We start from the raw sequence: 19,320 nt of genomic DNA on the forward strand, positions 1-19,320 counted from the left end.
ATCTGGAAAGGCAAATTTTCCAAATTATGAAGGCTATTATCACATATCAGTATTTTGCCTTTTCAGGGAATCCGATTTGAAGTGTCCCTATAATAATTCTTTTTTTTTTTTTTTTTGAGAGTCTCGCTCTGTCACCCCAGCTGGAGTGCAGTGGTGTGATCTTGGCTCACTGCAATCTCCACCTCCTGGGTTCAAGTGATTCTCATGTCTCAGCCTCTGGAGTAGCTGGGATTACAGGCGCCCACCACCAATCCAGCTAAGTTTTGAATTTTTAGTAGAGATGGGTTTTCACCATGTTGGTCAGGCTGGTCTTGAACTCCTGACCTCAAGTGATCTGCCCGCCTCAGCCTCCCAAAGTGCCGGGATTAGAGGTGTGAGCCACTGAGCGGGCCCCTATAGTAATTCTTGAATTGTCTGAGAATGTCTTTTAGATCATTGTTAAAGCATCGGTGCTCATGGTATTACAATGCTGAGAATTTACCTCCATTTAGTGGTTTCAGTAATTGTTATTTTCTTTAATGGAAAATCACTCAGTGAAATTGCAGGAAAGAGGTTATTTATCTGAGTCATATTTTTATGAAAACTGTTTTTCACTTCCTTGCATTTTTAGAAGTGTTGTCTTTAAAAGGATATTCTATTAATATTTATAATTAGACATCACACAAAACAGATGCTAAATCTTATGCTATAACTTCTGGATAAAATTACATAAAGATTATATACTTTTTGGCATAATATTCCCTCAGGAAGCTGTAGAACAAAGGGCATTCTCCATGGAGATGCCATTTCTTTTTTTAATAGAAGGAAATAATAAGGCAGTGATTAACCACGATTATTTTAACTATTGTAACGTTTGCAATTAAGTGGGCAGCGCAGGAGCTCAATAAATACTTAATTGATTTACTTTTTTCTCTCCTTGACCCACATCGCAATTCACCCACTCACGCCACTATCCCCATTCTGACTTTGAAACCAAGTGGATTCTCTGTTTCCAGTTTGTGGAAGCGTGGTGCTCAGCCTGTGTGGAGGGGCCTGGCTTCCAAGTGTACTTGGGGTGGATCCTGGGGAGTTTACCGAGGGCACAGGTCAGGAGATGAGATTCGTTTCGCTTTTTGAATTACCTTTTGGCCAGTACCAAGATGAACTGGTGGGATATATAGTGTCATCGAATCCGGGAGAGTTGTTGTGGAGGTGAGGAAACAGCTCTGAGGGATAACGGTTTGAAAGTAGTGGCGCTGGGGACGAACATGGGTCCCTGCGAGTCTGAGACTCTCTATTGCCCCCATCTCCTTGCTGCAGATTACTTCTTCAAAAATTCTCCTAGGGACCCTGAGGAGGGACGGGAGAGGTCAGCAAACCCTCTGTCCACCAACTTGATTTCCTGTGATACAAAGTGTCATGAGTTCTCCTGCTTTCCTCCCTTAAAAAGACAAGATTAGGAACAACGGCTGGCAAGAGAGGAGGGGAAAGCTTAATTCTCCAAAGACGCTGCGCAAGGGAACCAATGGGTCACGCCCACTCGCGGGTGGCCGCCTCTCTGTTGCATCCCGGGGATGCTGGGCTTTCCCCTCGGTCCAGGGTGAGCGCACTTCCCACCCGGAAACTGAGCGGGCAGCACCCGCAGGCCAGGAGAGCGTTCCGGGAGGCGCCGGCGCCTCCCCGCGGCCTGGGCGCACGTGCCTGGGCTGGGGCCGGAGCCGGCGGTCGCGCCGCGCCGTAGTAGCTGGGGCGGGTGGGAGCGGCTGGCTCCGGGCCACGGCCGCCGCCCGCCCGCCGGCTCCGGTGGTTGGGCGGAGGAAGCGCGGGACTCCTCCTCCCCACCGTATTAACATGCACCCAGGGGCGGGTGACCAGCCCAGCCTTGCAGCCCCAGCCCGCCGCGTCCCGGCGCTCAGCCTCCGCTCCAGAGGCGAGCGCTGCGCTTCGGGCGCCGCAATCTCGAGGACACGGCCTCGCGGACACCTTCCGCCCCGGGAAATCGGCAGCATAGGCGGCGCGAACGGCCGCCGCCGCCTCGGCTCCTCTCTCGAGTCCTTCCTGTCACCTCGCTGAGAGCCGGTCCCGGTCGCGGGGACATCTCTCTCGTCCTTCCTCTGAGGCTCGTGGGACCAACGGACGGACGCAGCCAGCGAGGGCCGGACTGCGGGACGCGGCCAGGTAACGCCGGGCTGCGCCGCGGGGCTGGGGCGTGCGCGGCGGCGGCGGCGGCAGTCGCGGCGCTCTGGGTGGCTCCTGTCTGCTGCCTGCCTCGCGGTCGCCGCTTCCCTCGCCCGCAGGTGGTCTGCGGGCTGGGCTCCCCCGGCCGCTGGCTGGAGAGTCCGCGCTCCTTACCCTTTCAGCCGCCCGGGGTGCACTTCCGGGCCCTCCGAGTAACCTGGGATCTCGGGGGCGAGCGCGTCCTCTCCGGCCATGCGGTCCTCGCGGCTCCCCACGGGAACCCAGGCAGGGGAAGGATTTCTAATTGCGACAGGGTCCCGGAAGGGGGAGGGGAGGAGAACACCGGTCCCCTGTCCCCGTCATGTCCACCGGTCAAATTCACACCCCCACCCCACCCCCGATGCACCTTGCAGGGGAGGAGGGGGCTGCTCCCCGCAGGGGATTTCTCGGCAGGCTCCTGGGTCGTTTGCAAAGCAAGTTGTTGCACTTGTTTTTTGGGTGACATTTTGGCATTGTGGAAAAGGACCAACTCCCCCGTGCGTTTGTAAGAGAAAGCCAAAGAAACAGAGACACAAAGGGAGACAGGCACAGAGAGAGAGAGAGAGAGAGAAAGACAGAGAGAGAGAGAGAGAAATGGGGTCCAAGGAGGAGGTCACTGGAGAGTCGGCCCCTGCCCGCGGCCAAGGCCAATTCCCGGAAAATCGCGGGGCGGGCGGGGAGACCCGACATTCAGCGACTTGAATGAGCCGGGTTGGAACCAAGGCCAAACAGGGACCTCTCCTCTGGGCTGGGCGAGATAACAAATTGCACTTTCATTGAGAGGCGGCTGCAGCTGGGAGAGGCACCTTCGGAGGGCCCGCGGCGATGAAGACCCTGCATTCAGTACTTGGGCTGCTGCGCTCTTTGCGGAAGGCGCGCTGTCCCGGTTTCGCTGGGTGGCACCGGGAGGCCGTGGGAAGGGGTGGCCCGTGGCTCGGCTGCCGGCGCCGGAGACATTGAGTGCCTGTGTCCGAGTGCCGCGCTCGCCGCCGGCTACAGGGCTTGCCTCCAGCCCGACCGTAACGCTGCGGAATTTTCTGCTAGAGAAGGGGAGGATGTGCGGAGGGCAAGGGGTTGAAGGTAGCCAGGCGGCAAGGAGTGGGACGCTGGATGGGAGATGTTACGTCTTTTGTGGATCCAGGCGAGACTCTTCACTCCTTACTCCTGACACAGAGACTGACTCCCGGTCGTGGGAGGTGAATGCTCCCTGCCTCCTTCCATAACACGTGAAGTTAGGGAATTACGAGGAAAGACATATAATAAAACTACCAATTAAAGACAGATCTTTAGCTTTTATGGTCTTCGTGAATGGCTTCGTAGAAGGTGAGGATAGATCAGTCTAAGATGTAGTTAGACATTGAGATGAGAAATGCTGAGAACTAGGAAAGCGATTTTGGGTCCTAAGGCAAACATCCTGCAAATATTTTTTACCCTGAAAGAGCTGTTCTAAAAAGAACAGCCGTTTGACTGTTATTTATAGCACAATTTCAGTTCAGGAAGCGACTTTCTATTGGCCTAGGTCATTTTGCATATAAAGCAATACTTTTTATTCCTTGAATAAAACTTGAACGGAAATGACATGGAGGCAAGAAATTTTACAAGATCCTAATTTATCTCATGCCAGAAGAATAAAGTTTTAAGTTTTTAAAAGGAAATTCAACCCTATACAGAAATGATGAATATATCTATGCAAAATGTATGATTTTAAAAAGTTTAAGTTATAAAAGCTACCCTTGGTTCAGAAAATTCATACTCTGGCATGAAACAAGAAAGTTCATAGAAATCAGGTGTCAATAGCCCTGTTCTTAATTTCCTTTAGATTTAGTGCTTAAAGTTGTTTCAGTGGTTAGTGCCTTGCAATATCCCTAGTTCCAGATATAAAATTCTGTGAATTTTTAAAAAACTAATTTACTTAAGAGAAAATGTTAGTTACCTTGTGTGAGTAAAGAAGAATGTACTTGCATACATAGATTTTTTTTTAATTTCTAGCTATCTATTTGTCTCTATATTTCATTCTAAGATTAGTCTGCAAATACAATACTTTATCTCAAACATTACAGGCAATATAAATATGGGCAAAAGGAACTGGTTAACATTCTTTTAAATATGTCAAAATAATTTTCTGACAAAGCTTCTTAAATCTCACACAAGCAATTGTGCTTTGGGGAAATAATGAGTATATGAGTTTTCCCTAGGAGGGAATTTTCATGGTTTAGCATCTTTAATTTCTCCATCAACATAAGCTTTGTTCTGCCAGGACTAAAAACTCAGTAAAAGCATATTAGTGATTACTGAAAGCAAATGGAGACAAGACCTTCCTTCCAAAATATTATGTAGCCCATATAGAGAAATAGCCTAAAACTAATTGTAGTGTTCTACTTTTTAAATCCTTCTAAGCTTAAGTGTCCTATTCAACCCAATTTGGGAATAGAAACTGCATGCACTTTGAGTTAACTCTATTAAATATGTGTGCCTTTGTTCCATATAGCCATTTAGATTGATTTTTTTAAATATAAAATTAAAACTTGGAAGAGGGGGAATTGTTTTACCAAGTACTCATTTTAGTGCATATGAGCAATATTCACTAATATGCAGCAAAGTAATAGTTTCATCTACAACTTACTCGAGATGAATACCATATTCTTTGAACATCAACTCTTTCAGAAACAAAGAACTCAGTGTTTTGGTTCTGATTTCGTAATATTTCAAATTCAGAGATAATAGTAAAATGTTATCTAATGTGTATTTCTATAATGAAATTTCTATGATCAACTCAAATTCATGTTACCTTCATGATCATTCCCACAAATTGCTCCACTGTATCAGAGGAGAAGAAATTGGTTTCCTCTCAGGAAGCATCCAATTAAAATCTACTTTTATGTAGATTTCATCTCTATAGAAATCACACTTACCTCTCTTTTCTTAAATTAAGAAGATGATACAATTTTAGGTTATTTTGTTTCTTTTCTCTTTTTCCATTGATAATTATATTTCCCCTGGTACAGGAACACCATTGAAATAAGAAAGCTAAAAAGACTCTTGAAAAACCTAAACACGTTTCCCCAATCCTCACTTCTCATAGTTATAATCTATGCCTATGTCTGTGGTATGTTGGTCTTTTGTACATTTTTTTTTATTTTAAAGAAACACTATCACAAAAAGATACTTTGCTAGCATTGTAGAAAAATCTTTATGTTGTTGTTGAAACACCTGAATGTTCAAAAACATCCCATATCTTGAGCTGTTTTATTTCCTAAGATCCTAAGTGCTACTAGTTCTCTATTTTCAGAAGGGAATAACTACAGTGTCCCTCAAAAGATGTTTTGTCTTTTTTTTTTTTTTTTCCGAATCATGAGAATTTGTAGCTTGATTCTTGTTACTGCCCGATGAAGGTGACTTTCTCTAGTTGTGTGGTCTGTCCGGAATTGCCAAAGATGTTGTTCCTAGGAAGATCTAAAACATTGCATTACCACAGAGGAGGATTTAGAAATAGTCTTCTGACATTCATTTTAATCTATTAGACACCCACAGATAACCGATTGTATGAGATATCAGGTACCAGTTCTTTTGCTTCTAAGATATATCTATTTAGCTTATACAATACTGTATACTGTATATTTGATACACCTTTCCCTGTAACCCTGCAAAACACATACCTACAGAGCAAAACATGTGATTGAGAACAAGAAAAAATGGGGTGTGACTATAAGGCAGTTTAAAAGGTGAATGACATCCCTTTGAGGTCTTCTGTTTTTTAGTCTGATTGTACAGAGGTGGGTATTGCATAGGAGATGTGTTGACCCAACCATTTCCCATCCTTCTCTCTAGTAAACGGTAGGGGACAGATAGCTGTTGTATAAGTGAGAAACAGAGTTATCTTCATCCATTATTGACTTAAGATTTTTCCTGGTTGCTTTATTATCTTCTCCCTCCTGTAGGAGTTAATGATTACTGGGTAACAAGTAACATCCCACTTAGGAAAACCAGCTCATGCAAAAGGAAGCCCTGTGGATCTATATCCACAGATATTTGGCTCAGATTCTTGGACTTTTTCTTGGATAGACAACCAGCATAGCTGGGATGTGATTGTCCCATTGGATATCTAATTGTGAACTAGATATCAGTGTTCTGAATATGTTATGAAGATGCAAACCACCTTCCTCCCTCTCCCTAGGATTTGCCAGCAACCGAACTGTTCATTTTCATATTCACTTATCATGGTTTGCTCATCTGTTGCCATTGACAGTTTCTCTATCTTCTCTCAATGTTTTCTTGTCAGATTTGTAAGCAACAACACAACAGCAAACCACAAAGTGTGTGATTTGGAACTGCTCAATCTTGCCAGGTTTTCTTAATATTCAGCAGAGTTGTGGTCTTACTGAAGCCATGGATAAGCATTTGGATGAGGAGACATTGTGCTGTGACTTGCTTATCTCCCTAGCCTTGCATCTGAATCTCTGCACTAGGAGGGCTCAGAGACATTTAAATGGTTCTCTCAGGCGGCTTGTGGGAAGGTCTCTCTGGGCACATTTCCAGCTTTGCTGCTTTACTCTGGTGACACGGTTTTAGCTAATTTGAAAACATCTGCTAGAGTAACTTGCTGTTTTAATTCTACTACTGGAGAATGTCTGAGTATGTGATAGGAGGACTGGCACTAACCCTCATTCTAACCTCATGATTACACCCTTTCCCTGGATACCCCTTCTTTCTTGGTTTCAATTTCAGTAGAAATCAGTGTGGAGTCTATTTCTGGACTGCAAATTTCCCTGCTAAATATCACTAAGATTTCTTTACAAAACACATGCTGCAGTTTCAGAGGAAAATGGCATTTTGATCTTGTCTCAGACTTTGCAAACAACTATTCTTTGATATGATTCATCATACTATACTAGCAAAAAGACAAGGCACATTCACTCCCTTCAATGCTATTTTCGTGTAGACATTAACCCAGAAGGCAAAGTCACCTTTTCATCCTTTCAAATTAGGATGCGCTTTCATTTAGAGTTTGGGAGGGTCAGCAGGGGAATCTTGAAGTGGTAATGCATTTGGAAGTCTTTCGTGTGAATCCTTGCCTAGGCAGTTCAGATAAGACTCATTTGATTCTAGAGCTTCTATGGAGCAGGCTAAGAAATCTTTCCCCCTCTCCTTGGAATGCTGTTTCTTACATTGTTCCCTCTTTCCTAGACTTCAGCTGAAAAGTCATTTAATCAGGGAAGCTCTCCAGCTGAATGCTGTTTTAGCACTTTATTCCTTTTTCATAGTCCTTTTACCGTCAATAATGATGTGTTGACTTGAGAGTGTCAGATTGCTTTCCCCGCTGAACTGTGCATTCCATGAGATCAAGAACTAAATATAGAATGTTCACCAAATATCACTGATGCCTAGCACAGCACCTGGCACTTAATAAATGGTGGGTAAACATTGGTTGAGTGAATGAATAAACAAGTGAATGCACATCTGTATTCTTAGTGCATAAGGGCCATAACTCTGAGGATGGTGTTACACAGCTTTTGCATGGCACTCCTTTGCAATGTCAGATGCTGTGTTCTTTGGTCCTAAGTTTACTCTGTTAATACTGGTAAACACTGGGCTGATCCCAGCCTGAATGTAATGTGATGGGCTACGCAGTGCTACATTTCCCAACTAGGCAACATGCACTCTGCTGGCAAGCAGAGGTAAGGTTTTGAAATACAATAAGGATTTTAAAAAAGAAGCAAACAAAAAACAAACTCCTGTTCCCTCTTCTTCCTCCTCCTTCTTATTCAAAATTAACATATTAGTAGATTAATTGCCTTACTTTATTCCGACCCTTTAAGGCTCAGCATAAACTTCTTTCCTACCCCTCACCTCTTACATTGAGTACTCCTTTCTGTGTCTCCATTGAGTCTGATACGTAATTATAACCTAGTTTTGTTTTTCATTTTCTGTGTATATGCCTGTCTCCCTCTAGGAGACCAGAAGCTCAAGGGAGACCAGAGACAGTGGCCCCTATATGGTTTGTAAGTGGAAGAAAGCAAAAGTTCACCAAGGACTCAAAGAATAAATCAGATCACAGGGATGAGGGGGAAAGTGTTGTGGGAGGCAGAGAAGCAGCTACAACTGCCTTTCTTGCTTGAGGCTGATCTCTATGTAGGTACGTAGATGGGGGTTGGCTCTCACAGGGGAGACTGGAATCTAACATCTTTACTGATGTGGAATCACAGCCTTCTAGGTATTTTCATGAATTTTTTATACTAGTTTTGTTTCTGGCCAGACATGTAGTGTATTCTGTTCTACTATCTGCTTCTGAACTACTCGAATGATGTGGTGAGGTGGGCCAGCCTTGGGGATATGCTAACCTTCCATGTGGCACCCTGCTATAGATACCACATCTACCGTTCAGCTTTGAATGGCCTGTGAGGAATGGTGAGAAAGAATGCGAACATGCACCATGTTTTTATAAACCATGGTGCATAATAATTCGTCTAGACTTGCATGTGCTTTATAGATAATTTAAAACACTCTGCTTTGATGATATGAATCCTAAGGGATCTTGATGATAGATGTCAGGTATTTTGGTATGTATATATCGAGCCTTTCCAAGTATGGGCAAACAAAAAATATTTGTAACATCTCCTGGGTACTCATTACTGTGAAGAATATAGAAGAGCAAGACCTAGTTCAACTCCTTGGGCAGCTTGAAATGTAATACAAAGAATAAGATTAAAATGTAGGAAATAATTAGTAATAATGGGTTACAGAATGAAACTGGTGTTCAAATGTACTTATTTTGGGCTTTTCTGTAGGAGTAGGGGCTCAACAGAGAATGAGATCATTTTGGAATGCTTCCAAAAGGGAAGCTCTGAAGCTAGATTTTCATGGATTTGTAAGACTTACATAGGAAGAAGGACCAACTTTCGGATAGAGAAAACATTTGCATAGACATTGAGGTGCAAATGAACTTGGCATGTTCCTGGTCCAGAAGATGGTTCTCTCCTCCAGTTCCTCCGCTTTAATTAGACCTGAAGATGAATTTGATTGAGAGGGTCATTAATGGCTATACAAGAATGTTTAGATTTGATAGGAACCACTGACAGATTCTGAATAGGCAGTGACATGAAGAAGTGGCCTCTTGGACTGATAGGAGTAGATGAGTCTAACACCAGACTGGGACAGAGAGAAGCATGAAGAGGCTGTTTTAGTGAGGCTTACATTATTGGGAATCAAGTCCAGGGAAGTAGAAATGGGAGTAAGACTACAATGCTCTTGTAGTCTTCTTTACCTTACCGTAATTGTTCAGTATTTTGTTGACATGTAGATCTGATTTATTCATTTTTACTGATATATGGTATTCCATTGTAGAACTGTATCATGATGAAGGTATCAATCTTTGTTGATGGACATTTAAGATGTTTCCAAATAAGGCTGCTGTGAACATTCATGTGTACATCTCCTTGTGCTAACAAAGGGGACTCTGATTAGGGTATCTTCTAAGGAGGGGGATTGCAGTAGGGTAATATTTGTATCTTCACATTTAGCAGATAATGCAAATTACCAAAAATGGTTGTACCTATTTATGATCCCAACAGCAATCTATAAGAACACCTTTTGTTTTATATCCTTGTCAACACTTGGTGATACATTTTATTTTTGGCCAATCTTATGGATGTGAAATGATATCTCATTGTAGTTTTAATTTGTTGTTCCATGTCTCCTGGTAATGTTGAAGATTTATTCCCTCTCTTTATTAATATTCTAGTTGCTGTGGATTCCTTATTCATACATGTTCCCCACTCTCCTACTTCTTTTTGTTAAACTCATTGATTTGTAAGAGCTGTTTATATATTCTGGATACCAGAGTTTTGTTCTGTAATATGCATTTCAGTTATCTTCACTCAGTTGGTGGCTTGTCTTCTCATTTTTATGATGTCTCTGGGTGAAAAGATTATGTTTAAATTTAAAATAATTGCATTTTAAAGTCTCTTTGTGGTACCAATAAGATATATTTGAGAAATATTTTCCAATTCTGAAATGACAAAGATATTATCATTTAGTTCTTCAAGACTTTTATATCCATAGTTATTTTATAAAGCCTTTAATTACATTCTAAATTTAGGCAAAACACCCATCTTCTCTTAGTCTTAATTTCTTACTCATTACGTTAGAGAGCAAGGTGGTTGTACTGTATGAGTTCTGCTGCTGCTGCTACTGCTGCTGCTGCTGCTGCTTGACTTCACAACCTCATCATTTTATGCCTAGAATACATAGCAGCTTCTTAATGGGACTTCTAATCTCTAGGATCTGATTAAACTCACATCAAAATTTACTTTTCTAAAATGCTCTTCAGGTCATCGTGAAACTCCTCAAACTTTGTCCTGGAGCCCCCCCTAAGAGCGACAATCCCATTCGCTAGTATTCCCCTGCCTACTCCAGACCCGAGTATGCCTAGAACGTGGTTGGCCTTCAGATGTGTCAGTGGGACAGGTGTGTGAAGGCACAATTGGCTCTCATCATTGCTTTGCCTCATTTCCTAATAATCTCTTGCATCAGCCTCCACCATGACCACTCCTGTTTGTCAGGGCTATGCTGTTCCAGCTATTTTTCCTCTTTGTATATTTGCATGTACTCAAGCTCCATCTACTTGATGAATTGTTAACAGTGGACGCTCCTAGAGACTAGGACAAGGAGTCTCAGGGGTTTTCTTTCCCTTTCTGTGCTTCTATCTAGTTGATTGTTTTACCAGGAGGAAGGATTTCTTTTAAAATAATTGTTTTAAAGTCCTTTGTATCCTTCAAGGCCCAGCCAAATCTCACCTCTCACAGCACACATTTTATGACTGCTCAGCTGAGGGTAAACTCTTCTCTGAATTCCAGTTGCATTTATCTGGATTACTTACTTTATTATAATATTCACATTTTTAGCATTTTATGTGAAAATTCTGAGATTTTAAGCTCTTTTAAGTAGTGAGTTAGCTGATGTTTTTTGCATGTCTCATAGGCCTGAGCCCAGTGGCTAGTAGAATGACTTTTCAAGGGGTAGCAGCTGCTTTCTTGATGATTGGTAATTAGTTATTAGAGAGGGAATAGGGTGAATAGAGATTTGGAGTGTAAAGATATTGGGAGCAGTGACATTACTGGAACATCTAAGCGTTTGGAATAGGGAACTGATTTGTAGTAATTGAGCTATATTTTGGTTATATTGATTTTTGAGATGATATTGGACATAGCCCATAAGCAACTTGGAAAATATTAAACGCAAATTTATGAAATGATAACATTTGAAGTGCTAATTAAGGAGTTACCTGTTGGAAGATAGTCAACAGATTCATGATACTAGTAGTTGCTTCTATGTTCCAGATAGGAAGTGTTACCACCTCCACAATCCAGATTCTACTGTCGTGATTCATCTAACTAGCTAGATGACTTTGGACAAATTAATTTTACTGAGTCCAGTTTTCTCATCTGAAAAATAAGGATAATTCATCTTACATATCAAAGTTTTTGAAAGGCTTAAATGAGTCACCTTATGTGAAGTATCTAGTTCAAAGTTGGGTTCATGGTGAGCAATTAGTAAGTGCTATTAACCATACTGTATATTTTTTTCTGCAAAAACTGATCTGCCAACCATCTTTTTACATCAAAGTACTACCAAGTAAAGAATTTAAAAATTACTTGTCTAGTCATGATATATTTTTCTTCTGCTGAAAAATCCCTGTCTTATTATTTCTTGTTCCTTTATCATTCATTTGATGACACTGACAGCAACTTGCTGAACAAGTTTAAGAATAGCTGATATTTACTGAGCAACCTGGACTTTGTACTCATGCAGGATACAGCTTTCAGTATTGCACCGCATGTAGGCTCTATGTGCTGTTCCTATAATGAATAGAGGCTCATAGTCCCTCAGCCCAGTCCTGCCTGATATGGCACCATATGCTGTGAGGAGATTACAAAGGAAATCAAAATCATGACTCTCTCCCCAAGGAAGATTTAATTGTGTTGATGAGAAGATATTCTCATGAAACAATTCAGTGCATCTATAGCAACATTCAAAATGTAAGTTTTAATTTACTTTGCTCAGAATACATATTTCTTAAGGTGAGATGGGATGTGGGGAAAAAAATGAAGAGGCAACACAGAAAAGCAGTCATGCCTTGATCCTTAAAGAGGAGCATCTCCCTCGTGGTCACAGAGCGCTCTAAGTTAGCTGCACACCGACAGGTGGAGCGCACCTGTCTTCCAATTGCATTCCCCTTCTCTGCCATCTGGGGCTTATCTTCTGCCTCTCTATTGTGTGTGTTCAGTTAACCCAGTTTCTTTCCTTAGAAAAAGGGATCAGTAACTGAGCACATGTGCAAAACATAACTGGAACACTTTACTGATTAGGTGGGAACATTCCACTGGTTTTCACTAAGGGAAAGGTTTCTGGGCAGTTATATCCAGGTTATTTGGGTTTTGTAGTTTTCTTTATTGTTACAGTAACACAGTATTTCACATCTTTGTGGTTTAGGTTTAAAACCTAGAATAAAAGACAGAAAGCTTTTTCTCATGTCTTTATTTTCTCACGGATCCCTTTTGGGTAGACATATTGGCATATCTAAAGTGACTTGAGTTGCTCTGAAGAGAGCTGATAAATACATACTTAACACAATTTAAATATTGGCAATACCAATTTACAGGTAGGTTGTGTTCCAAAGGTGTATTTGTTAACTGAATATGTTTGGACACTGAACAGTATTTTCCCATGGAAATTGTGCTACACAGCAGTGACTGGCTTCTAACTTAACGACTTCTAGAGTCTTTTGACCCATTTTCTACAAACCAAATAGTATTACTCTAATGAAAACCATGTTTAGGACCCTATATTTATGAAAAAATGAATTCTAAATTTTAACCAGGAACACATGCTGTCCCTTCTGCTGCAGAAACAGAACTCCCTGGCTCTGCCAATGGTTGGTGCTAGATGATGCTCAGCCATCAGCAGCTCCTACTGCATGAGTGTGCCTTGTTCCCGGAACAGAAATGGTGAGGGGAAGTGGGAGCAAACAGAGCTTATTCATGGCCACTAATAATTGCTAAATAGCTACATTTATGTAAACTTCCCTTTATTTGACTACTGGAACAAAGGAAGGAAAGGATAGTTCAGTTGTCCTTCTGTTCAGTTATCCTTATGTTCTGCATTGAGAACTAAGATATGTAGACTATTTATAAATCAGATTTCAGTAAGTTAGGAGTTATAGACAGAAATGTATTCTTTTCAACTTTGGCAGTTTTTGACAAATTTTTCTATGTATTTCACATTCTGGAGATGTTCACTATTGGAGAATGGCCATTATCAATCCATTCATTCATTCCTTCACTTATTTGTTCAACCAAAACCAATTTATTGAATGACTACTATGTGCCAAGCACTATTCTAGGTGCTTTGAGTTCAACCCCGAGCAAGAACATCAACAAAAGACAAAGGCATGCCCTTGTGGAGCCATGGAGCATATGTCCCAGTCGGAGAAAATAGAGATAATAAACATAATGCGTTTCTTTTAGTGTTAGAAAGGAATAACAGTTATAAATAAAAATAGAACCAGATTAGAAGGATTGGATTACTGTGCTCTGATAGATTCTTGGTATATGAGGACATTAACTTTTTTTTTCTTTTTAAATTCAGACCTTCAGTAGAGATGTTCTAGCTTTAGGTTTTGAAAAGAGGTGTGAAGCTACTTTTACCACTTTCTCATTCTTTGTCCTTTCTGTTTTAATAGTAGTCAATATATCTAGTCTATATATCTAGTATTCTACACATCTATGTAACCCCAGGTAATCTACTGCATTGCATTATAGATACCTGTTACTGTATTTTGATCTCCCACTAGGTTATTAACTGTAGCATAGGGCATATTTTCTACAAACTTGTATTCTGTAATAATGATGCTAGCAGTAATAAATAATAGTGAGTATATTTTATTGAGTGCTTAGTATACACTAAGCACATTAAGTAAATAATCTCATTTTATCCTCATGCCCATCCTGTGTAGAAAGTGATATCAGGGCTGGGCAAAGTGGCTCACACCTGTAATCCCAGCAGTTTGGGAGGCCGAGGCAGGCAGATCATGAAGTCAGGAGTTTGAGACCAGCCTGGCCAATGTGGTGAAACCCCCTCTCTACTAAAAATAATAATAATAAAAAATATCCCAGTGTGGTGGCGTGTGACTGTAATCCCAGCTACTTGGGAAGCTGAGGCAGAAGAATTGCTTGAACCCAGGAGATGGAGGTTTCAGTGAGCTGAGATCGTGCCACTGCACTCCAGCCTGGGCGACAGAGTGAGACTCCGTCTCAAAAAAAAAAAAAAAAAACAAAAAAGTGATATAATGGTTTACAGAATATGTTCTTAGACCACAGACCTACCATGGGTGGAGCTGACAATTGAACCAAGGTCTGTTAGCGCTAGGCTGTATATTCTGCTGATGCCTAACCCAGTGCCTGACAATTGGTTGGCATCCGAGAAACGTAGAGTGAAATGGAAATCAAATAAACTGTTGTATTGCTGAATTGATAACTGTCAGAAATGTGTCTCTAGTAGCATGCAAGATATACCCTCCTCTGGTTTTATTTCACTTCACAGCCTAGCTGGCCCAGAAGGTGGTTATTTGGAAATTCTTGAAGTGTCACTTCTCTTATTTTTTTCCTTAATTCTTTCCTACTGTTTCCATACGTCTCACATGTGGAGATGCAATAGAAATAAAATTGCTTCTGCTGAAATCACAACCTTTTATTCTGAAGGCAAAGCTGCTTTGTCCTAGAATGCCTGCGGTATTAAGAAATCACCATGTGTCCTTTTATTTTTGAGTTTTACCATGATTTTTACTAGTGCCTACTTCAATGAGTTCTTCCAGGATGCAGGCTATTTTGATGACATCTTAAACAAAGGGAATAAGAATTGTCTTTGCCTTACCTTCCTTTTCCCACCTTTCTCTTCCCACTTGTCAGAGAAATTTTGCATGACAGAGGTGAATCTCTGTGGAACCTTCTAGGGGTGTGACCATCTGCTTGCCCTGGAGAGAATCAGTCTCTTCTTTCCAAGAAACGATCTGTCACTGCTAGAGTAAACCTCAGCTCCCTGCTGCCCATTGAGTAATCTATTTGAAAGCATAAATGAACCCATACCTCAAAGAGAAAGAAGCACAAACGCAGATGAGGTCTGCAATAAGGACACAATTTAGAGAAAACAATGAATAAGCCTGGCTTTGGTGCCGCTCAGACAAGAACTTTAATAGCAAGGGGTAAAAAAAGATGTTAGAATATCCTTGTAAAATATACCTGAAAGAAAGTTCTCATTGCCTCTTATAATTCTTTGCAATTCAGGCCGATGAAAGTAAAACCTTCAGTCTATTTAAGTAGACATTGTTAAATCGACATTGTTGTACCCTTAGCTCAAAGCAAGATAATTCAGTCAGTCCACAAAATACTAGAGTGTTGCTATATTTTTGGTTTTAACTTTAATTGTTTAGGAAAGAGGCACGTTAAATATGTAAGCACCCCTGCGTTATGTAAATAAATATTGGTTGAGGATATTTGGTTCATGTAAATTAACAAAAGCTGAAATGAAGATAGACACATGTAAAACTGATTGAATAGTGAGTGTCCTTTATAATGTCCTAGCTGTCACACAGATGACACATTTTATAAGTGAAATGGCTTATATCTTTCTTCTCGTGTTTCTATATAGGTTATTTCTGGCACTTTTGTTTGGTCCTGAATTACCTTATGTTCTTGACCTCCCCCAAATTTGAATGTTTAATTGACTTAGGAAGGATATAAACTTAGTGAAAGTTCTAGTTCATGCCTGCGGTATTAAGAAGTCATCATGTGTCCTTTTATTTTTGAGTTTTACCGTGATTTTTACTAGTGCCTACTTCAATGAGTTCTTCCAGGATGCAGGAACTTTCACTGTTTCTTAGTGAAAGTTCATACTAGTAAAAGTAATGTACCAATACCAAAGCATTAATTAGTCAAAGATAGGAAATAGATGGCCGAAGGTTTAACCACTGTTAAATCCACAAATGTCCCATACTGAAAATCCAATTCAATTTACTTATATTGGACATGTAAAAATAAATTTTATATACATGTATTGAAAGTGAGTCAAAATATTCTATTAGTCATTCTATAATTGAAATTGAGTACATCACATCACAATCATATAAGATGTAATGATAAGTAATATTTTCTAAAATATTTTATTCCATCTGCCTGGAAATTTGGCCCCTCATAACTCCACAGTCCTCTTGACATAAATGATTCTTTCTTATTACTGGCACTTATTTTTTTCTCTCTTTTTTTTTTTTTTTTTTTTTTGTGACAGTCTCACTCTGTCACCCAGGCTGGAGTGCAGTGGCGCAATCTCGGCTCACTGCAAGCTCTGCCTCCTGGGTTCACGCCAGTCTCCTGCCTCAGCCTCCCGAGTAGCTGGGACAACAGGCACCCGCCACAACGGCCAGCTAATTTTTTGTATTTTTAGTAGAGCTACGGGGTTTCACCGTGTTAGCCAGGATGGTCTCGATCTCCTGATCTCGTGATCCACCTGCCTCGGCCTCCCAAAGTGCTCGGATTACAGGCGTGAGCCACTGCGCCCGGCCATTTTTTTCTTTTTTTAAAATTTTTTACAGACAAAGTCTCACTCCATCTCCTCGGCTGGAATGCAGTGGTGTGATCATGGCTCACTATAACCTTGAACCCTTTTCCTCAAGCAATCCTCCTGCCTCAGCCTCCTGAGTAGTTTGGAACTACAGGTGTGTGCCACCATGCCTGGCTAGTTTATTTTTATTTTTTGTGGAGACAAGGTCATACTATGTTGCCCAGGCTGGTCTTGAACTCCTGGCCTCTAGCAATCCTCCTGCCTTTGCCTCCCAAAATTCTGGGATTACAGGCATGAGCCACTGCACCCAGCATAATGCGGCTCTTGATCACCCTTTGTAAAGAAATTCAACCTGTCCCCCTTATTCTCTTTCTCAGCACCCTGTTTAGCATAGAACTTCTTAATAAATATTTGTATAAAGAATGCATATGAAATAACAAAGCTCAATGGTTTAATTTCTTGCTTATAATAACAGTTAGGCATGTTTTCACTTAAAGTTTTAAATGATTATTTGTTGAAGAAGCTGGATTTGAAGGTTTGGTTTGAAGTCTGAGTTCTACAAATATATCATCTCCTGAAAAGGGCTTGGAACTCACCAATAGAAATGGCAAAATCCCCATGACAGGGAACTCACGGGCTAGTGAGAAAGAAGGATGGGTAGGATTCAACCCAGGGGGGCAGCAGGATGCTGAGAGGCTACGGGGTGCTGTGGTGGGCCTGAGCAGGTGACTCACCTCAGCAGGTCACTCGCTCCTTTGGGGTGGGGACCAGCGATGTCAAAGGAACACCAAGGCAGGAAGGAGGCATTCAGTGGATTGTAGCCAGTTTGCACAAAGCTCCTCCTCTTCCTAACATGACATTGCTAGCAACAGTGTTTTGTAGCATATAACGTGCTCCTCCCTCAGGGTCTCAGTTTACCTGTATATCAATTGGCAGGGGTCATCATGTGATTTTGAGCTTCCTTTAAAACACTAATATTCTATGAACTATAGTTTCCCATGAGAGAGGTGTTTCATGGAGATTTCAGCAATATATGAAATGAACACTGGAGTGGAATGACTTTATAAATGTTATGTCTGTGATGATGAGCAGGCTAGGAATCAGGTAAATTTCAAAATGCTAGGATGCCTGTCAAGGAGGTTCAAGTGTGTTTTTGTAACCTACATTAAGGAGTAAGTGTAACAAATGAAGCTGAAGATAAACTGCGTTTCTCAGGGGGACTAGGAATATGCTCTTGGGAAGGGTGGTTAATAAAAGTGATGAAGAAATGAATGGGGATAGTGGAGTGGGGCTAGGGTTACATGATGAGGCTCTAGGAGGGGGCATGAGAGATTTAAACAGTTGCTTTCAGTTGAAAAATGTGGGCATATGAGATGAGATTTCTTTTTTTATTATTATTTTTTATTTTTTGAGATGGAGTCTCTCTCTGTCACCCAGGCTGGAGTGCAGTGGCGCGATCTTGGCTCACTGCAAGCTCCGCCTCCCGGGTTCACGCCATTCTGAAATGTGGCATAGCCAAATGATTTTCCAAAAAGTTAAAATAATGTAGGACCCATCAGATGATAACATCAGTCTAGTACTTCACAACATTTGTTGATTCCTTATTCGCCATGCACCATGTTTGATCCTGCATCATGGAAGGACCAGTATGTAAGCAAAATTTGGCAATATGTCATAATAAGTATACAAGTAACACCACTGGGCCCCAGGGGAGATGTTACATAAGTCTTCCAAAGCTCTGTGGAGGCGCTAAAGTTTTTCTGATGTGGACAGTTCATTTTTGATGACAAAATTAGCCCTAGTATAAAGAATAAATGCCTTTTCTATGTTAATTCTGTTTCTCTACCTTAACATAACCTCCAGCTACATTAAGTGGACAATTCAGAGATTATAAGAAGCAAGTAGAAATGCCAGGTTTGCATATAATCTTTTAAACCATATTTATTATACAAGAGAAAGATTAGTAAACAAAACCAAGATTATACCAGTATAATGTACAGTCAGCCTTCTGTATCCATGGTTTCTGCATCCATAGATTCAGCCATCCACAAATGGAAATATTCAAAAACAAATTTGCATCTGTACTGAACATGTACAAACTTTTTTTCTTGTCATCATTCCCTAAACAACGCAGTATAACAACTATTTAGATAACATTTACATTGTATTGGGTATTATAATTAGGCTGGAGGTGATTTAAAGTATACGTTATATGCAAATACCATACCATTTTATACCAGAGACTTGGGCATCCTCGAGTTTTGGTATCTACAGGAGGCCCTAGAACCAATCCCTTACGGATATTGAGGGACAACTGTATTCCATTAGTTATTGTTAATTGATCAATTATTTAACAATTCTGAAAAATGCAAAAAAGATCAAAACATCATACCTGCATTCAGGTGTTCCTCTTGGCTAGTATGTTGTGAGGCTTTATTGATTATTTTTCTTATCTCTAAAGTTGCATTAAAAATCTTTGTCAGTGTTTCAGTCAGCCAATATTCTTCATAAAAT

The 19,320-nt window shown here is 41.0% G+C and overlaps 1 protein-coding gene across 5 annotated transcripts in view; it reads left to right on the top strand.

The window, feature by feature from the left end:
* The first annotated feature begins 1,612 nt into the window (after positions 1-1,612).
* DLGAP1 (DLG associated protein 1) overlaps positions 1,613-19,320 on the top strand; it is a 977,987-nt gene continuing 960,279 nt past the window's right edge. For 4 of the 5 annotated variants that reach the window (XM_054461416.2, XM_054461415.2, XM_054461418.2 and 1 more), the window contains exon 1: positions 1,614-2,157. The gene's annotated coding sequence lies outside the window, so the exon portion shown is untranslated. Of the gene's footprint in view, positions 2,158-19,320 lie in introns of all 5 variants that reach the window. The other variant, XM_063653448.1, reaches the window with a different exon arrangement.

This window comes from Pongo pygmaeus, chromosome 17 (genome assembly GCF_028885625.2).
Source record: "Pongo pygmaeus isolate AG05252 chromosome 17, NHGRI_mPonPyg2-v2.0_pri, whole genome shotgun sequence".
NCBI lineage: Eukaryota > Metazoa > Chordata > Mammalia > Primates > Hominidae > Pongo > Pongo pygmaeus.